At 46.9% G+C, this 21,107-nt stretch overlaps 1 protein-coding gene across 2 annotated transcripts in view; it reads left to right on the top strand.

Annotated features, from left to right (window-relative positions):
- The first annotated feature begins 13,189 nt into the window (after positions 1-13,189).
- The window catches only part of LOC144736676 (histone deacetylase 4-like), a 261,035-nt gene continuing 253,117 nt past the window's right edge, over positions 13,190-21,107 (top strand). The window contains exon 1 of one of the 2 annotated variants that reach the window (XM_078619258.1): positions 13,190-13,386. The gene's annotated coding sequence lies outside the window, so the exon portion shown is untranslated. Of the gene's footprint in view, positions 13,392-21,107 lie in introns of both variants that reach the window. The other variant, XM_078619257.1, reaches the window with a different exon arrangement.

The raw sequence follows: 21,107 nt of genomic DNA, 5'->3' as shown, positions 1-21,107 counted from the left end.
CCCTTCCCCGTCAGGGGTGAGCAGTGCGGGCGTAATCCACACTGCGCCAACCACATCGTTGCACTGGACGAGGAACCTTTGCATTCGTTTATGACGATCATTAAGAAGAAATAAAAACTGTTGTTTTTACAATGCCATACGAAACAAGAAGAAGTGTGGGGGGGTTGCTCCGGCACGGTGGAAGCTGCCGAGCAGACACGAAGCTGCCCCATCCCGTGTCTCTCGACGACCTGAAACTCCATCGCCTCCTACGTGCAGAGTTTGGCTGGATTGCTCCCAGTCGCGTCATTTGGCCTGCTGGAACAAGAAGCCTGCGCTAGGAGCGTATTCAGGTGAGGGTCAGGGTGCGCAGTCCCTACGCCCACCATCTTCACGAGGAACTCACGACGACCTTCGTCCGGCACGAGCTGCAGGGGACTGCCGGAGATGCAATTTGTTGTTGAACACCGCGGATTCGAAGTCGTGGGCTTTCTCCCCTAGCCAAAGTTTACCCACAAGGCAGCGGGGCAGTGGTGGTTGGCGGGTGTAGATGCCTCTGGTGGACCACTGCAACTCCGAGATCCTCAGGAGGTTTGGCACCGGTGTCGCGATACGCCAGTTACCGTGGGCTGTCAACGGAGAGGCACAGTGGGAGTCCTGGTGATGGAGATGCTCTGTACTGGCAAGGAAGACTTTACGCACTCGGCTCCCTGTTCCACCGTGACGGCTAGCCAGCGGCAGCATGAGTAGCAGAACAGTTTCAAGTTTCAAGTTTCATTTATTAGACAAAAAAACTAAAACATGAACAAAAAACATCTTAAAGTGACTATGTGCAAACAGAAAATCCAAGAAAAGACAGCAAAAATTGCAGAAAAAGCACCGTACACCAACACTGTGCAAAAATCCCAAGTGGGATGCAAGTCAAACAACAACAACCACAAGACAACTTAGATTAAGGCCATCAGTCTAACTCTGTACTACAACAAACAAACATGGCTAAACCGAAAAACTTTTATAAAATCACCAAAATAAAGCCATAAAAGCAATGAAACAGTGGTCATAGGAACTGTGACCGAATTTTCACAATAAACGACATAAACAACATGTACCACCAAACTCTGCAGCCATAGCTGTCTGCATGAGTCACTCCACAACAGCAGGAGCATCAGTCGGAGTGTCAACATTTTTCAATGCACCTTTAAGATCAGCTCACTAAATCAAAACACAGAGCATGCGAGCAGAGCAGCAGGCCAAGCGGGCATGCGCCTAAGCTAATCATGATTCCTGCACCAGGCGCATCACATCACCCTGGGGTTTGAGACAACCATCAACCTGACTTGGATTACACTGGCCAACACACTTTTTCTGCCATAAGGTATTCCAACGTTTTTAAGGTAATTTTGGGGTGCTGATTCCATCACCTCAGGTTTTTGAGATATCAAATATTGCATTTTCAATAAAAACTACGGAAGAAAAATATTAAATAAATGTGGATATCTACATAAAATGATATTATAAACACACTATCCTAAAAATACAGCACCATATTTTAACACTAAAGCAGTCACTGACTCGCAACAACTTGCAATCATAAGTGACAGAGTTAATTTCGGGTAAAATCAATGAAAATGGGGTATGCCGATAGCATACAAATGAGATGTGATAGAGCAAATCTGAGATCAGATTTGGAATCAGCACCCTGAAATCAGCCTAAAACAGCTGCAAAAGTCCAGGCCAGAAAAACAATTGTTTTTGTTGACCAGTGTTATTGGCATAAGGCACTACCACTAGAATAGAACGTACGCCTATCCATAATACTATATTATTGTGCCCTATATTCCTATAATCATGCGAACTGGTTTATAAATATGCGAAGGACAAAATGAGCTGAAAGGGTTGTGGCGCGCCGAAACAATTCCAGGTACGGTGTTCCGGACCATTCCAGCTGAAAGTAAAGCCTGGGTTTGGCACGATGTCCGACGTTTCGCTCCATGTGCAGTTCAAGCGCAGACGGAGGGCTATGCAGCATACCCGTGAAACTCTAAAGCAGTCGATCATCTTCTTCACCTGGGGTTGCACGCTGCACCCCCTGGGGGTGCGAGATGCCCTTTCTGGGTGTGTGCGAGACGTGGCCAGATTTTTTTTAGAAGATAAATAATCGAAAACACAAATTAAGCACGGGGCGCTTAAGTCACAACTTAACTTTGTTTCATCAACACCTTGAGTAGTAATTAACATTGCACATTTTTTCAGCGATTGGGAACCAAATGGGTGCAAGGCTGCAGTCAAGGTTAAGCACCACCGCTCTACGCAGTACTTGATCATTCAACAATAAACAATAACAATTTTGATTTAAAGCTTTCGTGACTGCAGGGATTCGTCTTCTTGGTTATTTCGGTAAAGTCACGTAGAAGGGAAGTAATAAAATATTATATTATTTTATTATATTATTTTATTATGTTTTGTTTTTATTATTTTATTACTTCCCTTCTACGTGACTTTACCGAAAGAACCAAGAAGAAGAACAATAACAATGTGAACTTATCAAACTGGGTGGTCGGTAGCTACGTACGTGGCCTGCAACACCCGACATCGTGATGCGGCGAGGGTTGGTGGGTCGCCGCAGCCCATGCCCCGCGGCCGTCAAAAGTGCCCTTCCCTGGCTAGACGGGAAATGCAGCGCAGCAAATGTGGACTGTCACCTGTTCCGTCTGTACGGGGATCGAGTGTTTCTCCCTCGCACGCTTGGGGTTCTCTCCGTGCGCTCCGGTTTCCTCCGACGCGTATAAGCGCTTATCAATTGGCCGATACCACCCTCATACAAACAGGAGCGCAGTGCTTGGGGCATAGGTGGGACAAAGTCATTGTTATGCAAGTCCAAGTCGAGTCGCAAGTCATCAAATTCATGACTCGAGTCTGACTCGAGTCCAAGTCACATGACTCGAGTCCACATCTCAGGCTTGGGGCGATCGTTGAAAGTGCCGGTTCATTGCCGCGTGGCTGCTACTGCTGCTACTGCCTTTCTGCTCCTCATCTGTGGTTCTTCCTCGCACCTCTGGCCGATAACACCTTGATAAATAGAGGACCGCAGAGCCTGGGGCAATCGTTGCGTGGCTGCTGCTGCTGCCGAGGAGAGGCGGCGATTCTCGTCTGGATTTAGAGATGGGAATTCCGGACCCCGAGGGGAGCAGCAGAGCAGAGGGAGCGACCTCCCACGGTCAGGCGGTTGGTGTTGTGCGTTTGCGCGCCACGTGTAAGCGAGCGCGCACCGTTCGACACACGTGCGAAAGCGATGTCACCGTGACGTGAACTCTGGGTGGGATGTCGACAGGCCACGTGACGGCCAGGGTATAGGGTCAGGGATGGTTTGTTAGCGTTAGCGTCGTTCGGATTCGGGTTAGGGCTCTTAGGGTTATATCGTGTATACGGGGTGAGGGTTAGGGCTGGCAAAGAGGCATCGAGAAGCGATGGTAACTCTCTCACACCCAGTGGGGACACCTTAGCCGCCTGTGATGCTGTTTTTAACAACAACAGCAACAAACACAACAACAACAGCAGCAACAACAACAACAGCAACAACAGCAGCAGAGATTGCGACAGCAGCGATTTTTGGCTGGCCATAAAACAAAGACGGTGGTCACCGCATCATCGTGCGGTGATTTCAGAAGCGCTTCCGCGGCCGTCTGGAACGCTCTTCCTCCCGATATTAGGAAGTCACTGGGAGGAGCCACGCACTGTTAACTAATCGAGATTGAAAACTCATTTCTTTAGAGCTGCTTTCTGTGTTTCGTTTGTTGTCCTTCCCCGCGCACGCCCGATTAGCGCGGTTGGCTACGTACGGTGCGAAAGAAGTTTAACGTACATACACCAACACACCGCACGCTCGCGTTGTCTCGCCGATGTCAGATTGATGAGACTGGCCACGTGACTCGCCACCGGCTCCCGCGGGGACAATTCCTCGTTGATGTTTCTGCTCTGTGAGTGTCCGTGCACCAGCAACAACCCGGTTCACACCGGGGATGCGTTCATAAAAGGTGCGACGATGAACATTGAAACGTCAATCGAAGCGATGTACAGGGGTAGCAGTGGGTGGTGGTGGTGGTGGTTGTAGAGGTGACGGATAACGAAAAACGTCGGGGGCTACGATGCTGTCAGCGACGTGGGTGTGGGGGGGGGGTGAGTTCAAAGTTCATTTATTAGGTGCAGCCCTGTGAGCCATTCGGCTCTTGAATCGGGTGCAACCGCAACAAACAAAAAACATGAACAAGAAAACATCTTAAAGTGACTGTGTGACTGAGTGCAAACAGAAAATCCAAGAAAAGACAGCAAAATATTGCAGAAAAAAGCACCGTACACCAACGCTGTGTGCAAAAATCCCAATGGGATGCAAGTCAAACAACAACAACCACAAGACAACTTAGATTAAGGCCATCAGTCTAACTCTGTACTACAACAAACAAACATGGCTAAACCAAAAAACTTTTGGAAAATCACCAAAATAAAGCCATAAAAGCAATGAAACAGTGCAGGTCATAGGAACTGTGACCGAATTTTCACAATAAACGACGTAAACAACATGTACTAGCAAACTCTGCAGCCATAGCTGGCTGCATGAGTCACTCCACAACAGTAGGAGCATCAGTCGGAGTACTGAGGCGACGCTAATGGGAAGCGGTGTTAATAAAGCGACGTGTGTGTGGGGGGGGGGGGGGGCGACGCTAATTGGGTAGCGGTGTTAATAAAGCGACGTGAGTGTGGGGGGGGGGGCGACGCTAATTGGGTCGCGGTGTTAATAAAGCGACGTGAGTGTGGGGGGGGGGGGGCGACGCTAATTGGGTCGCGGTGTTAATAAAGCGACGTGAGTGTGGGGGGGGGGGGGGCGACGCTAATTGGGTCGCGGTGTTAATAAAACGACGTGAGTGTGGGGGGGGGGAGGCGACGCTAATTGGGTCGCGGTGTTAATAAAGCGACGACGTATTTGAGAAACGACGTTAAATGAGACTACATCGGTGTATTACTGCATCTCTACGTGTCTCTATAACCCTGTAAGTATTCTACGTGTCTCTATGAGTAAAAGGCGTATCTCTATGAGTCGCTATGCATCTCTGTGTGTCTCTATGGGTGTCTGTGTATCTCTGTGTGTCTCTATGGGTGTCTGTGTATCTCTATGTATCTCTGTGTACCTCTGTGTGTCTCTATGGATGTCTGTGTATCTCTGTGTGTTTCTTTGGGTGTCTGCGTGTCTCTATGAATCTCTGTGTGTCTCTATGGGTGTCTGTGTATCTCTATGTATCTCTGTGTCTCTATGGATGTCTGTATATCTCTATGTATCTCTGTGTATCTCTGTGTCTCTATGGATGTCTGTGTATCTCTATGTATCTCTGTGTGTCTCTATGGGTGTCTGTGTGTCTCTGTGTATCTCGGTGTGTCTCTATGGGTATCTCTGGGTCCACTTGGTACAGCCCATAGTTTGTGTTGTGCAACCACGTTCGCACTCTTGTGGCTTGCGTCTTTAATACTCCAATTCATGAAGGGGATGTGCGCATCGGTGATGTTCTCGTGCGTTCGAGCAGTGGTTCTTCACCTTTACTGCAGCCTAGCACCCCCTTCGGTTCTCAATCTTGAAACAAAACATGTTACAATTATCCCTTCGACGTGACTTTACCGAAACAAAGTCAGTTGTGACTTACGCGCCTGTGCGTAATTTGTGTCTTTCGATGATTTTGACTTCTAAAAAAATTAACCCGTAAAAACAAAGTTTTTCACTATAAATCCTTTATATGCGTGGCGGCTAGAGTCCTTTCGTCCTCTGGCTTGAGATGGCTGCCACCTATGGGTCAGATGATTGCCTGCCACCATTAAGCAATTGGTAATTAAATATAAAAAAAAATTCCTAAAAAGTGTAAAGTTATGGAAACAAATTTTCACGAAAATAAATTGTCACACACAACGGGTCTGTGTGCAAAATGTCAGCTCGATTGGATCACGGGAAGTGGGTTAAAAAACGACCGAAAGATTTGCACGGTCGTAAGCGCGCAAGCAAGCAAGCAAGTGAACTTAATATAAAGGATTTATAAAGATCCGGCCACGTCTCGCCACCCCCCATAAAGGGCATTTCGCACCCCCACGGCGTTTCAGGGTCCCACCAGCGGTGTCTTGGAGGAGGAGGAGGATGAGGAGGAGGAATGTCTAAGCCAAGAGGTGTGACGGTGGCGTTTTGGACTCGAATGGCGTTCATTCGGGGTGCGTCTTACTTTCCGGCGCATCTTGCTATCCAGGCAATACGGCAAAACCCGCATATTTAACCTAACGCATTGTGTTTCCCGGGCTGATGCGATGCGCAATCGATTGTTGCGTTCAAGCCACGCTATCTGACCCAAGTTTGTGCCTTCAGTGCCCTCCTCCACCAAACAAGATTTTTGGTCACGTGTGCGAGCGCGTGAACCGCGCTCGCCGTCATTCCTTTTGGCCGGGGAGAAATCCTTCGCGGACCGAATTTAGGGATCGGTTCCGCGACGTTCCGATTGCAACTGCGTCAAGCATCATCAGGTCAGAAAACGGGAAACAATTCTGACTTCCTGGTTCCTCTAATAATAATTGTTAATTATTATATTTATTCCGCTTGTTTACCCAGAGAAGCCTCACCGAGTCTCAAGATGTTTTCATGGAGGGTTCTGTGGCCAGGTGATTTGCAGTTTGGAGGATAGGGGTGATGATGATGATGCTGTGTTGTGTTGTGTGATCACAGTTGAGTCGTTTGCAGGCACGTGTAGAGCGTTGTCATGTTGCTGGTCGGTGCCGCTGTGAGGCCCATGTGCACCACACATTGCGCATGAACACCGCCGCCAGCCCTAATAATTTTCTGTTTATTTCCCTCCTCTAAATGTGCAATAAAAAACAACTGAGGTCATAATACTCGGTGTGTGTGTGTGTGTGTATATGGGGAGCGGCGGTGTAGCGGTGCTCGTCTGTGATTCCTCATCACGTCTCTGGCCGACAACATCTCAACATATATCGAGGACCGCAGAGCTTGGGCAATCGTTGGTAGCGCCAGCTATTTATCGCGTCGCTGCTGCTGCTGCCTTCCCCGCTCATCTGTGATTCCTCATCCCAGTGTGCCGCTAGAGGGCGCAACCTCACCAGAGATTTATCTCGAGGTCATCGCTCTCTCAGGTCCGCGCCTCCGATGAGCACGGCTGGCTTGCGTACGGCGCGAAAGAAGTTGAACATACTATGATAATTGTTTTTTTACCCTTTTATCTGGCAACAAAACTGACACCTTTATTTACAAGGAGTCATGCTTGCATTGACCACAATACCTGCGGTCGGAATGCAAACAAAAAACACAACTCTGATAATGTATGCACTGTCCTTGAAGTTGATTGGTCCACACCCGAGACAGCTTTTCTTAGAGCCTAGTCTCACATGGTGTTGGACCAGATGACGCCAAAAGGCGCACAACTCAAAGACAATGCACCATCAGAGTATGAGAGCTCGGGGTAAGCATTTACACCATTGGAACCTCCTTTGCCAGTAGCAAAATATGATAATTGGTTTTTTACCCTTTTATCTAGCAACAAAACTGACACCTTTATTATAAACAAAAAATGTTCTACCAGGTGCAAGGAGGTCCCACTGAGCTGTGTAACTCTTTTTCAGAAGCGACATGGCCATCACGCATGCGAGCTCCACGAAGTGGTCTTATCATCATCACCGTGGAAATGTAGAGCAGCCAAACAAATCATCTAAACCAGTGGTTCTTCTTCACCTGGGGTGCACGCTGCACCCCCTGGGAGTACGAGATGCCCTTTCTGGGGGTGCGAGACATGGCCAGTATTTGTTTTTAGAAGGTAAATAATCGAAAATACAAAATAAGCACGGGCATGTCAGTACAATCTACTTTGTTTCATCAAACCCTGTGTATTTATTAGCATAATAACTAAGTGCGATTGAGAACGAAAGGGGTTGCAAGGCTGCAAGTAAACGTTAGGAGCCACTGCTCTAAACGCAGGTGCGTGACGTCATTTATGGACGGCCCCTATACTTCGCCACGCTGGTCACTGCGTGTTGGTGAAGGGAGGGGGTGGGGGAGGAATGGGGGCCCCCCGGACCAGTTCAGATATCACTCGCCACGGATGTTAGCCGCGGCTGCTAATCGAACTCAAGTTCTTCTGGTTGGTAGATAAGAGGGGACAATGGTGCAGAGATGCTGCCTTGTTGCCTTTTGCAGGGGGAGCATGCGTGAACTGCTGCGGTGTGAGTGCGAATCGATTAATTAATCGATTCATTCATGCATCTGCATCGATGTCAATTGTTGAATCGCGCGTGCGTGAATCTACGTTTTGCGTTGTAATGGACGAATTACCATCTTGCAACCGCTAGAGGCCGCTATATTCACCGAAATGTAAAAATACACTTTAAAAAAATCCTCGCGAGTTTGTGAATTGAAACGTTCCACCCCAAACGAAAATGTATCTCTTCAGCAAAATGCCACATGACTGTCAACCCATACGGTTTAACCCCGGATTCTTGTGCAGGGAAATTGAGTTTCCAGGTCCATACGGAGCACAGCCGTTTAAATACGGGCTTTGTAGGATGAACGTTGAGATTTATAAGGACACGGGGTGACCAATAAGGTCTGAATTGGTTGATAGGTATGTAGTAAATTTCGATTTAAAGCTTTCGTGGCTGCAGGGATTCATCTTCTTGGTTCTTTCGGTACGTGACTTTATCGAAAGAACCAAGAAGATGAATCCCTGGAGTCACGAATGCTTTAAATCGAAATTTTACCGCCACTACGGGGTGGGATTCCACAAAACTTCAAGATATTCTACGTGACTTTACCGAAAGAATCAAGAATAGGTATGTAGTAGTGGAGTGTATAGTGTAGTGTATAGTGTAGTGTGTAGTGTAGTAAATTTGTAAGGACAGTACGGGGCCTAGTGGCCGTAAATACTGATTGCAGCGATCAGGACAGGCAGGGTCAAGTGAGGTAACTGGGTGAGGGGTCAACGCGGGGGTGGAGATGGAACCCCCGAGGTGTTAGAGGCAAAGGAACTCTCCGATAGGAGAACGTTCGAGAAAAGGGGCGTGCCAGAGCCGAGGGGAAATAAAAGGCAGCGTGGAGCGGGGCTCGTGGCTGTCGTAGTGGGAGTCTGTGGATCGCCCTCATCGTCTGGGAGGGCTTGCGAAGGAAGTTTTATAATTGTGCCGTGGCTGCTACATCGACGTCTCCTATATATAGTCAGTCAGCTATATAGTGAACATATTCGTGGTTCTTTCGGTAAAGTCACGTAAATAGAAAACCAAAACTATTTAATACAAATAATAAAATAAAATTTAAATTTTAAATGAATACAATTAATACATTGAAAATAATCATAATAAAAGCAAAACAAATCTTTATTATTTATAATTTTAATTTATTCTTTTTATTTAATTGTACATTTTATTTATTTTCTGTTTTCTATTTACTTGACTTTACCGAAAGAACCAAGAATATGAGTTCCTGCAGTCACGAAAGTTTTACGTCAAAATATATAGTGAACGGTTTGTAGCAGCTACAGTCACCCAGTTGTATATAGTCAATCTGCGTCCAACTGTAATATAAAAAAATATATAACTTAAGCAAGACAGCGTCTCTAAGTGCTACATTACATATTGTATAGTGGAGTGTATAGTGTATTGTATAGGACGAACGTCCAAATTTATACGGGCACGGGTGACCAATAAGGTCTGAATGGGTCTGTAATAAGGTCGGGCACTGATAAGGGGTTGACAGCTATGAAATTATCATGGATTTGGTGGCAATCCCACGTTCTTATGGCAGGGGCCAGTTCGTCCACGAAAGGAGGCACTGTCAGCGAGTCAGTAAAACAGTCGAGCGCAGGTGCGTGGGGGGGAGGGGAAACACGCGTGGCCATAAAATAATAATTTAATCAAGTTAACAATGCACAACAAGCCTAGGGGTCACGCTGAATTATTCACCTCGTGCCAGAATAGCGTCCCGTTTCACTCGGTGGAGCTATTTATAGTAACAGCCCCTCCCCCCACTTCCCCCCCACTTCCCCACCTCGATCCTCATCTCTCATTGGCATTCCGGCACCACGTGGTCAGCCAGGGCGGGGCGTTGGGGGGAGAAGGGGCGGGGCGTCGGGGGGAGGGGCGTCGGGGGGGAGGGGCGTCGGGGGAGGGGCGGGGCTTATTATGCAAATGTTATTTTTGATGCCCCGCCTCTCCAGAAATCACGTGCAAAGTTGGGGGGAGGTGCGTCTTATAATCCGGTGTGTTCGGTATGCGCTACACACGCGTCTTATAATCCGATGTAAAGATCGGCCTCTATGTAGGAGGCTCGTGAAGGACGCTGCTTGCTACTGGGCTGCAGTTGGAGGCAGTCTCCCTCCAGCAACAACGGAGGGCGGAGGAGCGACGCTCACAACAACGAGCGGAGCACCGGGCGGATAAAACGCACCGAGTTGGCACAGTAGGGGGCACAGGTGGGCCGACCCATGGCACCTGCAGGGTCTGTCCAGTGACCTCCTCCTGCCAGCGAGCCTTCGACACTTGACGTGGCCTCAAAGTGCACCTAGCCTGGCATAGGCGTCGTGGTGACGTCACCGTTAGTGGGGAATGGCGATTGTTGTTGTGTACTGTTGACCAAATTTCGATTTAGAGTTTTCGTGACTGCAGGGATTCATCTTCTTGGTTCTTTCGGTAAAGTCACGTAGAAGGGATTCATTCAGACGCTGTCTTTCCGACAGACCTGTTCTTCACCTGAGGACGGCTGCTTGCGTTGTGGCCGAAACGTCGTGAGAATTTTATTTTATTATGTTTTATTATTTTATTATTTCCTTTCTACGTGACTTTACTGTTGATCAGTCGACCCATGGCACCAGGGTCTGTCCTGTGACCTCTTGCCAGCGGGCGTTCGACACATCACGTGGCCTAAAAGGTGCACCTAGCCTGGCACAAGCGCCGTGGTGACGGCACCGCTACTTAGTGGTGAACGGTGGTTGTTCAGAATCTTGATTGTTTATACTGGAGGAATCCGAGAAGCCACAAAGCTCTTTTTCATAGACGTCCAGTAGTACCAGGTCAGAAAGTTACAACAAATAATACAAAAAGCACCACGGGAGTGCAAATTATATTGCAGGTAAACAAATCACTTTAACAATATATAGAAATACTATTTGGTTCTTTCGGTAAAGTCACGTAGGTATAAAATACAATTAAGCACGACGTTTCGGGCGCAACACAAGCGTCCGTTATCAGGTGGGAAAGCCATGGTCTGCTGCTGAGGCAGACTGTTTTTAAAAGGTTTGAAATGGGTGTAGCTCAAGGGTTATACTGGTAGGAACCTCCTGGTTACACCAGCCCACAGGGGATTATTGTGTCCGTCCGTCGTGCAGGGAAGGGCTGGGTGGGGAGGGGCTGGGTGGGGAGGGGCTGGGTGGGGAGGGGCTGGGTGGGGAGGGTGGGGCTGGGTGGGGGGTGGTAGGGGTGGGGCTGGGTGGGGAGGGGCTGGTCACCCCGTGGTGCCCTTATAAAACTCAACGTTTAACCTACTCACGCCGGCTTGTGCCCGCCCTCACAGTCGGCCATATTTGCGGAATACACCACGCCGCCGTTGACCCTGGCCATTGACCGAGCAGGAACGTGTTAAAGAAGTGGCCGGGGCTAGTGATGTTAATGTGAGAAATTCGCATGTAGAAATAAAACTAAACTTTATTTGTTATCTAACTAGGTAAGGCCCACTGAGCCGTGTGCTTTTTTCAGGAGCGAACTGGCCACATGGGGAAAGCTCAAGTGACGAATCATTGCTTTTATGGATTTATTTTGGTGATTTCGAAAAGTTTTTTTGGTTTGGCCATGTTTGTTTGTTGTAGTACGGAGTTAGAATGATGGCTTTAATCTAAGTTGTCTTGTGGTTGTTGTTGTTGTTTGACTTGCATCCCACTGGGATATTTGCACAGCGTTGGTGTACGGTGCTGTTTTTTTCTGGAAGATTTTGCAGTTTTTTCCTGGATTTTTCTGTGTGCGCATAGTCACTTTAAGATGTTTTCTTGTTTATGTTTTTTGTTTGTTGCGGTTGCACCCGATTCAAGAGCCGAATGGCTCACAGGGCTATACCAAATAAATGAAACTGAAATGAAAAACTGAAGCTTTGAAACTCGCAGAAGTCAAAACAATCCTGAACGCACCTTTCTAAATGTGGAGGTGGTGGGGGGGGGGGAAACCGGAGGACCCCGACGAAAACAAATCCACGCGACTCTATTTGTGTAACCATCTTCTTGGTTCTTTCGGTAAAGTCACGTAGAAGGGAAATAATAAAATAATAAAAATAACACATACAAAAATAATTTTATTACGTTTAATTTTTATTATTAAAATAATTTTATTATGTTAAATATTTATTATTTTATTATTTCCCTTCTACGTGACTTTACCGAAAGAACCAAGAAGATGAATCCCTGCAGTCACGAAATAAGCTTTAAATCGAAATTTATTTGTGTAACCTCATTAACAGTGGGCAATAAGCTTTGGAGCGTGTGCTACTTTTGCTGTTGTTGCGAAACGTCTAATAATGCAGATGAGTTTGTGGTTTTATTTGTGCTTGGTTCAACAAGCAAAACATTTTCTTGGTGACATTGGCCTGTAGTGCCAATACATCGAAGGGCTGATGGACGATAGCTATTTTTTAACTCTGAATGCTTCACAGCGAACGCATAAGAGGTCTATAAACTCGAGAATACGGTAACCTTGGCGACACGTTGGGGGGAGGGGCTTATGTACCCACTCGCTCCACCCCTCACTACTCTACCCCGCCCATCTCCCCCTGACCACGCCCATCTCCCCCGGACCATGCCCATCTCCCCCGGACCACGCCCATCTCCCCCTGACCACGCCCATCTCCCCTGACCACGCCCATCTCCCCCGGACCACGCCCATCCCCCTGACCACGCCCATCTCGCCCTGACTCCGCCCATCTCCCCCTGACCACGCCCATCTCCCCCGGACCACGCCCATCCCCCTGACCACGCCCATCTCCCCCTGACTCCGCCCATCTCCCCCGGACCACGCCCATCTCCCTCTGACCACGCCCATCTCCACCAGACCACCCCCCTCACACAAAAATACATTTGAAGCGGAGTTGCCCGTCACCGGATTTGATAGCGCGGATAAGCGGCTGGCTATAGCAAACCAATGGGCGCCTCATGCCTATGCGCGCTGCGTTATGTAAAGCGAGACGCAGGCATGCCCAGCGAGAGCATGGAGGCGGCTTCGTGTTGAGAGGATCGAGCGAGCGAGCAGGGACATCGACAAGAGATAGAAAGAGAGGCAGAGAGACACAGTGGGACGTTGTTGGTGTCCGTACCGGGGGTCATCGCGACTCCAACAGCGCACTCGGTGAGGTAAGGAGGAGTGGAGGGACGCCTCACGCAACGGCGGCGGTGTTATCCACTATCAAAGTATAACAATAATCATCAGAGGTTTTATCCTTGCTGGCAATACAACCGGTGTTAAGATGTTAAAGGCACCAAACGTAAACGTTTTACAAGAGCATGTTTTTGTTGTGTTTGCATGTTCGCAAGTACGCGCGCGGTTAATGCAGACGCGTGTCCTTGCAAAAGGCGTTAGAACATCTTAACGCCTCCTGTTTTAGTGTCAGAAAGTGTACAAATTATCTCTTATAGTGTAATTTATCTGACTTTATCCGGTTACTCAGAGAGCCTATACACAACTTTACCTCAGAAATGAAACGTTAACGACGCTGCTGCTGCTGCATTGTACAGTACTTCTATGGTGCCCTGCTGCTGCTGGTGCCTTGTACTGTACTTCTATGGTGCTGCTGCTGGTGCCTTGTACGGTACTTCTATGATGCCCTGCTGCTGGTGCCTTGTACTGTACTTCTATGGTGCCCTGCTGCTGCTGCCTTGTACTGTACTTCTATGGTGCCCTGCTGCTGGTGCCTTGTACTGTACTTCTATGATGCCCTGCTGCTGCTGCCTTGTACTGTACTTCTATGGTGCCCTGCTGCTGCTGCCTTGTACTGTACTTCTATGGTGCCCTGCTGCTGCAAGTTAATTAATGCACGGTGTGTCAAGGGCGGGTGTGTTGTTGTTCAATGTTATAGCACCGTATTCTCCGAATTATAAGACGCATCCCAAACAACAACAACAACAACAGAAACTTGTGCCCAGGTGTCGGTAAAGTTTGCACGACGACGACCGCCATTCGCCACTAAGTGGCGGGGACGTCACCACGACGCTTGTGCCAGGCCATGTGCACCTTGAGGCCACGTGAAGTGTCGAACGCCCGCTTTGCAGGAGGTCACGGGGCAGACCCAGCAGGTGCCACGGGGTCGACTGACTGAGATGACCGAGATGACTGGCTGATGCACCACCTGTGCCTCCTACTGTGCCAACCACTAAACCACGACTGAAATATCTGACTGACCAACAACACACACTCACACACACAGCTAAATGCTCCCACTATCTCTGTTGAGGCCACGTGAATGTGTCGAAGGCCCGCTGGCAGGAGGAGGTCACAGGGCAGATCGAGGTGCCATGGGTCGACTGACTTGCTGTGTTTTAGCGACCCGGCGCTCCGCTCGTTGTTGTGAGAGCGTCGCTCCTCTGCCCTCCGTTGTTGCTGGAGGGCGACTGCCTCCAGCCGCTCAGTAGCAGCAGCAGCGTCATTTTACAAAGCACGCACACACACCGGATTATACGACGCACCCTCAACTTTTGCTTGAAAATACGGGGATTGAGTGTGGGGTGGCGTGCGTCTTTTAATTCGATACCGCTGCTGCAACACTCTATTGAACTGGCCCGGGTCCTTCGGGTTTACCCCTCCACATTTAGAAACGTGCATCTTTACAGTATTTAGATTTCTTTTGGTGCAATAAATGTCCAAATAGATGGGACCGCTTTGTTGAGCTATCATTTGTGGCCAGGTTGCTTCTGAAAAATAAGTTAATACCTTAGTAAGCTTTGCCTCGTAGGATTGGGGGTGGTTTAGTTTTATTTGCATGCGTTTGGGTGATTTGTTTACCTTTCTTGTACTTTGCACTGCCATCGTGGTTTCGTACTGTGTTTATTGTTGGAACGTCCTTAGTCGCGCCCTGCCGGACATGTGTGATAAAGCATTTTATAGCTCATCGGACGGATTCCTCCCAGTATAAATGAGTATTTTGACTGTGGAACACGCGTTATGTCAACGTTTTAGTATCTTAACTCGTCTTTACTCAATGTGTGGTTTCCTCCTCTAGGCCCAGTGATGATATTGATTGGAGTCTAACCTGGCTAAATCAGGGATTCTATAATGAGATTGAAAGGCTCGCACACACCTGGTGAAATATAGTGGCTATATGATGCACTTTATAATGAAGATAAGTTTGCATCTAACCTCGTAAAATACAGTAAAGCACTCGATAATGAGGTTGAATGGGGTCTTCCCCGTGGTTAGATTATAAGGGACGTTACAATGAATGTCAATTTGGGTGTTACCTGGTTAAATGAAAGAAGTTATGGTGAATTCGAATTGCATAATAAACTGGTAATACAGGGGATTACGTAAGGAGGTCGATTGGTGCGAGTCGATGACCTATTAAACGAATACCATTTGGGGGTCGTTCCTGGTTATATAATAGGGCTGAGCGATTAATCGATTTCAAATCGAAATCGCAATTTGAAACAATGCCATTATGAAATCGCAAAGGCTGCGATTTTTGGCGATTTTAAAAGTCCTATTACTTTCATATTGGAATTGTTTAACTTTTTATTATTATAATTGTATTTATTTAACTTAACAATTGTTCTATGTTTGATTGTTCTATTTCATCTTCTTGGTTCTTTCGGTAAAGTCACGTAGAATGGAAATAATAAAATAATACAATAAAACATAATAAAATCATTCTCACGACGTTTCGGCCACAACGCAAGCAGCCGTCCTCAGGTGAAGACCAGGTCTGTCGGGGAGACAGCGACATTTAAATAAATACATATTGGAAGCAATTAATTTATTTTAAGTTCTCATCCTTTCATTAGAATATATAGAACAGTTCATATGTTGATGGTATCACGTGGTAATGCTCCATCACATGTTTATATCTATTACACAGTGAATATTGAACTGAAGCTTGACTTAAAACATTTTAATCGCAAATCTGTCAGAAAAATCGCAATTAGATATTATCCCCAAATCGTTCAACCTATTATATAAGGACTTGTAATGGGATTTAAACGGGTAGCTTATTTGGTGTAAACGGATTTCCTACATTGAAATTTCAACGGAGCCTTCTCATCATCCTCATTGCATGAAGGCCGTTATAATTACTGCAATCTCAGTGGCGTAATATCTTGCACGAGTTGGAACTTTTGTCATCGCGATTCCAAGATCGGGATCTCACGCCACGTTGCGTCGACGCACTTTCACTTGCGACCCTCAGTGGCATTGCAAGCGTGCGCGTATAGAGCACGTGTTGGTCATGAATATCTCATTGAGATGTTTTTTTTTCCTCGTCCAAAGCACATCTTTGCTGTGTGAAGGGCCATCGTCGAAACGTCGCCTGTTAGATATGTGTTTCCTCTTTGGAGCAGTGTTATTGACGGATGTTGAGTTTGTGCTTTTTATACTCGTGCATGACTGCAAACGCAGCATCCATGCCGTGTCAACCCATACGATTTACCCGCATTCTTGCACAGAGAAATTTAGTTTTCAGGTCCATACGGCGTACAGCCGTTTCAATACGGGCAAAAAATATCTATGTGTTTGTGTTTCTCCCTTGTGATGGGACTTTGTAGGATGAAAGTTGAGATTTATAAGGACACGGGGTGACCAATAAGGTCTGAATTGGTATGAGCATCGCATGTTTTTTTCGTTCAATAAAAATTACATTGTGCCAGTTACAATCAATGACTTTGCTATCGTTAATCTCAATGGGCTCCCCAACTTGTTAAATAGGGATGTGTTATAATCCGCTCTCTGTCGGCTCTCACCTTGCTCAAAATAATAGGGCATTCATAGCTCGGTGATGAATTAAGGTTTACTAACGCCGTGGTTGTGATACGAGGTTTTTTTTGGGGGGGGGGTGAGAAGAAATCGTGGATCTTAAATGTTTATGAAGTTCCTGAGCTCTTTGGGCTTTGAGATGTGCAGGAGATAACAGCGCAATAAGGTGGGTGTCAAACTACGGACCGTATAGGAAACCCGCTGTGCTCAGCGCTGATTCAACGGAGGAGGAGGAGGATCGGCAAAACGAGACGAACTCTCTCTGGATTTGAAGTTTTCGTGACTGCAAGGATCCATACTCTTTGGTTCTTTCGGTAAAATCACGTAGGTGAAAAAAAAAGAATATAAATAATCAAATTAAATCACGACGTTTCGGAAGTTTTTTGCTTTGGTTGTCCCACCTGATGACGGAAGCTTGTGTTGCTTCCGAAACGTTGTGATTTAATTTGATTATTTCTATTTTTATTCTTATTTTTTCACCTACGTGACTTTACCGAAAGAACCAAAGAGTATGAACTCTCTCTGCTGAAGCCCTCTCGTCCTGGCCAGCAGGAGACCGGTCAAGCTCCTGAACCACTGTCATACGCAAGAAGAAGACTGAGATACATGCAAAGTGACTCGTAGATATATGGACTCGTAGAGACCCACAGAGATGCATTATAGACAATTCACAGCAGTGCAATTGTCGCCATGTAACTCAAACTATGGACCGCACAGTAAACCAACTGTGGTCGCACTCCTTCAACGGAGGATGAGGAACGGCGACACAACACAAACTCTCTGCTGAAACCCTCTTGTCGTGGGCAGTAGCAGTAGCAGCGTCACATCTCAACATCAGCATCTAGCTCCCGAACAGATTGCCCTGCGGCACAAGATTAGAATAGCATTTTTTTGTATCTTGTACTAGAATGGGTTGTCTCTGGATACTCCAGTTTTCTTCCCACGTGTTAAACGGTCCTTAACTATAAAATGGCCAAACCTCTCGACTAATCTTGAGACTCCAAGTTGACGAATCGCCATTTGTTTCCTGATGGTGATTATTATTATTATTTTTCAAGAGCCACTCAGCCACTTGAATCACATTATTATTATTAGTGTCAACGAGGTCTCACTAGGGTAAATAATGGTGTTGGAATCCAAATGGAATGTTGCCGAGTAAAATTCGATTTCGATAGACATCTCTATGGGCTTATTGGCTTAAACAAACGTGTTAAGGGTATATTATTACAACGGTATCACAACAAGCCCTGTGTTTTCTAAATACTGTACGTTAAAAAAAATCTATATAATGTCCATCAATAGATATGCATAACCACATGCTTCTAGCCACAACAGTGCCACTTATGTAAGTGGTCTTGGTTTCCAGAGTTGATAACATGTGTGGCGGGGTGTCATCAAGGAAGTTTGCCACACTGCACTCTGAGCCACCCTAACGTCAGTGGCGAATTATATCAGAACCTGTCCTTGGCAACCTATCTCCTAACCCACCGCCGCCGCCACCATCACCACCACCTTTCATCAACCCACACTGCCCAACATGGCAAAGTATGGTCAAGCTGCCCACATGAGCGATAACAGCAGCACGGGGGAGCCTTGAACCAGCAGCAGAATGATAAGGGTTGTAAACAATGAACACACGGTTGCAATGTGGATGTGGGTTTATATGGCGTCTTAAGTGCCATCACATTTCAAGGCTCTGGGTAGAAATGGTAACTTTTTTTACACATTTAATGGGGGGAGGATGGGGGGGCAACCCCACCCCCTCTCCTCTCCTCCACACATGGACAAACCGGTCTCTGTCATTCCCCACAAAGCAAAGGGTAGTTGTATGAGTGTTCTCGTGCAGAATTGTAAGTGGTTTCCGCGGACGGACGGAGCGGTGACGCGGCCCAGCGGCAGCGCATTGGCCCGTTTGTTGCGGACGCTTACTTACGCTGGTTGTTACCGCCGTGCGTGCATTAACCACGATCGCCACGGCGCTGTCTGCTTCACGGCGCCTTCGAAAGATCCCGTAACTTTATTCTGTCATTCGAAAAGAGTGCCGTTGTGTGCCGGCGTCGTTGACTAAAGTTGTAAAATTTTATTAATGACACGTCACAACACCATCTGCTGCTGTTAAAACTTACTGCAGACCGTTTCTGTGGCAAAAAAAAACGTGAATACTAAATGTGCAAAATTATTATGAATTCTACTCGCGCAGACAAATGCATGTGCCTTGTGCGTGGTGTGCAAGAAGTTCGTGTTTCAAGGGCTGCATTGACTTAACGTGGTGAGAACCGCAGGCTGCATGAAACATCGACAAATAACTTTAGATACATCGAAGACAACTCTTCAGGAGAGAGACATGAGAAATCGGAGGTTCATCTCTCTCTAGAGTAAGTCAATAAAGAAACCACTTTGCGGAGATTTAACCTGCTTGTATAATGATAATAAAACGACTGGCTTCTGTCGTAGGAATGTGGAATATCCACAGCTGGTTCAGAGGTTGGCGAAGATGAGTGGTGCTCGGTGCTTGTTGGCACATTGAGACACGCGTTGACCTCTGGGCTGTTTGATAATGCAATGGAAGTCACGCACCACTAAGTTTTCCCATGGTGACGTTTGCACACCGTGGCAGAGTCACACAGGGCTTTTTACAGTGTTTGGATGCGCGTTGTGCGGCAGTGCAGTGCTAACAACGCTCCTGGCCTCGCAGCAAAGAAGGGCCTAGGTTCGATTCCTGACTCGGGCGCCTTTTCTGTGTGTCGTTTGTATATTCTTTCTAGATTTGAAGCTTTCGTGACTGCAAGGATTCATATTCTTAGGTTTTTTCGGTCAAGTCACGTAGGTGGAAAAAAAAAGAAAAATATCTAAATTAAATCCCGACGTTTCGGAAGCAACACAAGCCTCCGTCATCAGGTAGGACAGCCACAGCAAGAAAAATGTATTGCTGTTGCTATTCATTTTTTTATTATTATTAATTTTTTATTTTCACCTACGTGACTTTACCGAAAAAACCTAAGAATAATTGTATATTCTGTCCCCCCCCCCCTATTCTGCGTGGGTTTACACCGGGTTCTATGGTTTCCTGCCGCAGCCAATACAAAAAAACGTACAATGTAAGTGGTATTGGCCAAACATGCCCAGTGCTGGAAAAATTACCTGCAAATTACTTAATCGGGATTAAGCATAGTAACGTAACCCCCTGCTGCAAAAAAAAATCTTGGCAGGATCCTCCTAAAAAGAGCTTTGAGACTCACCGAGGCTTCTCTGGGTAAACAAGTAGCATAATAAAAAAAATTGCGAGGTTAAACAAAAAAAAAACCCTTTCCAGTGACAGCTCCCACTTATTTGAGCTGTTGCTGCATGAGACTACTTTTTTGTGCGCGATAATTTCTGTTGTCCCTACAATTAAACTCAGAGCCGCGTGGTTAACCACAACGCAGTAATGCAATAATTACAATAATTACAATTAATTGCAAATCCAACATTGGATACTGCCAGCAGCTAATCTATATAAAAAAAAGCTCCCCGGATTGAAAATCAGCCTCTGTGTACAATGTGCATTGCTTGCTACACAACGGCTCGTTGGGCTCTGGCTCTGCCTCGAACACTCTCCCAGGCTCAGCTCAGACTCGCGTCTCGCGTAAATCCTGAGCGTGGCCGAGACGGTTTCTCAGAGCCGGCTCGAGTTTAGCGCGTGGCTTCGAGCCTCCTCATTTGAGCTAGAGCCAAGTCTCAGCCGAGACGTGGCTAAAGGCGCCATGGTGGTGAGATCTTTCCTACATCGCCTGGTATATAGGAGATCGTGGTGTTTGACCCTCGACCCTGACGCCTTTATTTTTGGAGTTTTCACGTCTCTCTCTTCGGGATCATGTAGATTTTTATCCGAGTCCTCCGATTTTTTCCCTCCACATTTAGAATCAAAGTGTGTTTTGAGTGTTTTGCCTGCTATAAGTTTGCACGTGAAAATCCACTTGGTTGAGCTATCACGGTGGCTGGCGTATGAGGGTTGTGACACGGCTTGACAAATGTACAGTCACGCTCTTTTGTTTGCGTCCCCGCTGGAATCTTTTTGTTTTTTGTGCTGCGAGAGCAAACGCAGCCACTCCACCGCTGCATAGAGTGGAGCA

The sequence above is a fragment of the Lampetra planeri genome, chromosome 62 (genome assembly GCF_965212315.1).
Source record: "Lampetra planeri chromosome 62, kcLamPlan1.2.h2, whole genome shotgun sequence".
Classification (NCBI taxonomy): domain Eukaryota; kingdom Metazoa; phylum Chordata; class Hyperoartia; order Petromyzontiformes; family Petromyzontidae; genus Lampetra; species Lampetra planeri.
The sequence above is the reverse complement of the archived record's forward strand: the minus strand, read 5'-3'. Positions and strand labels throughout refer to the sequence as shown.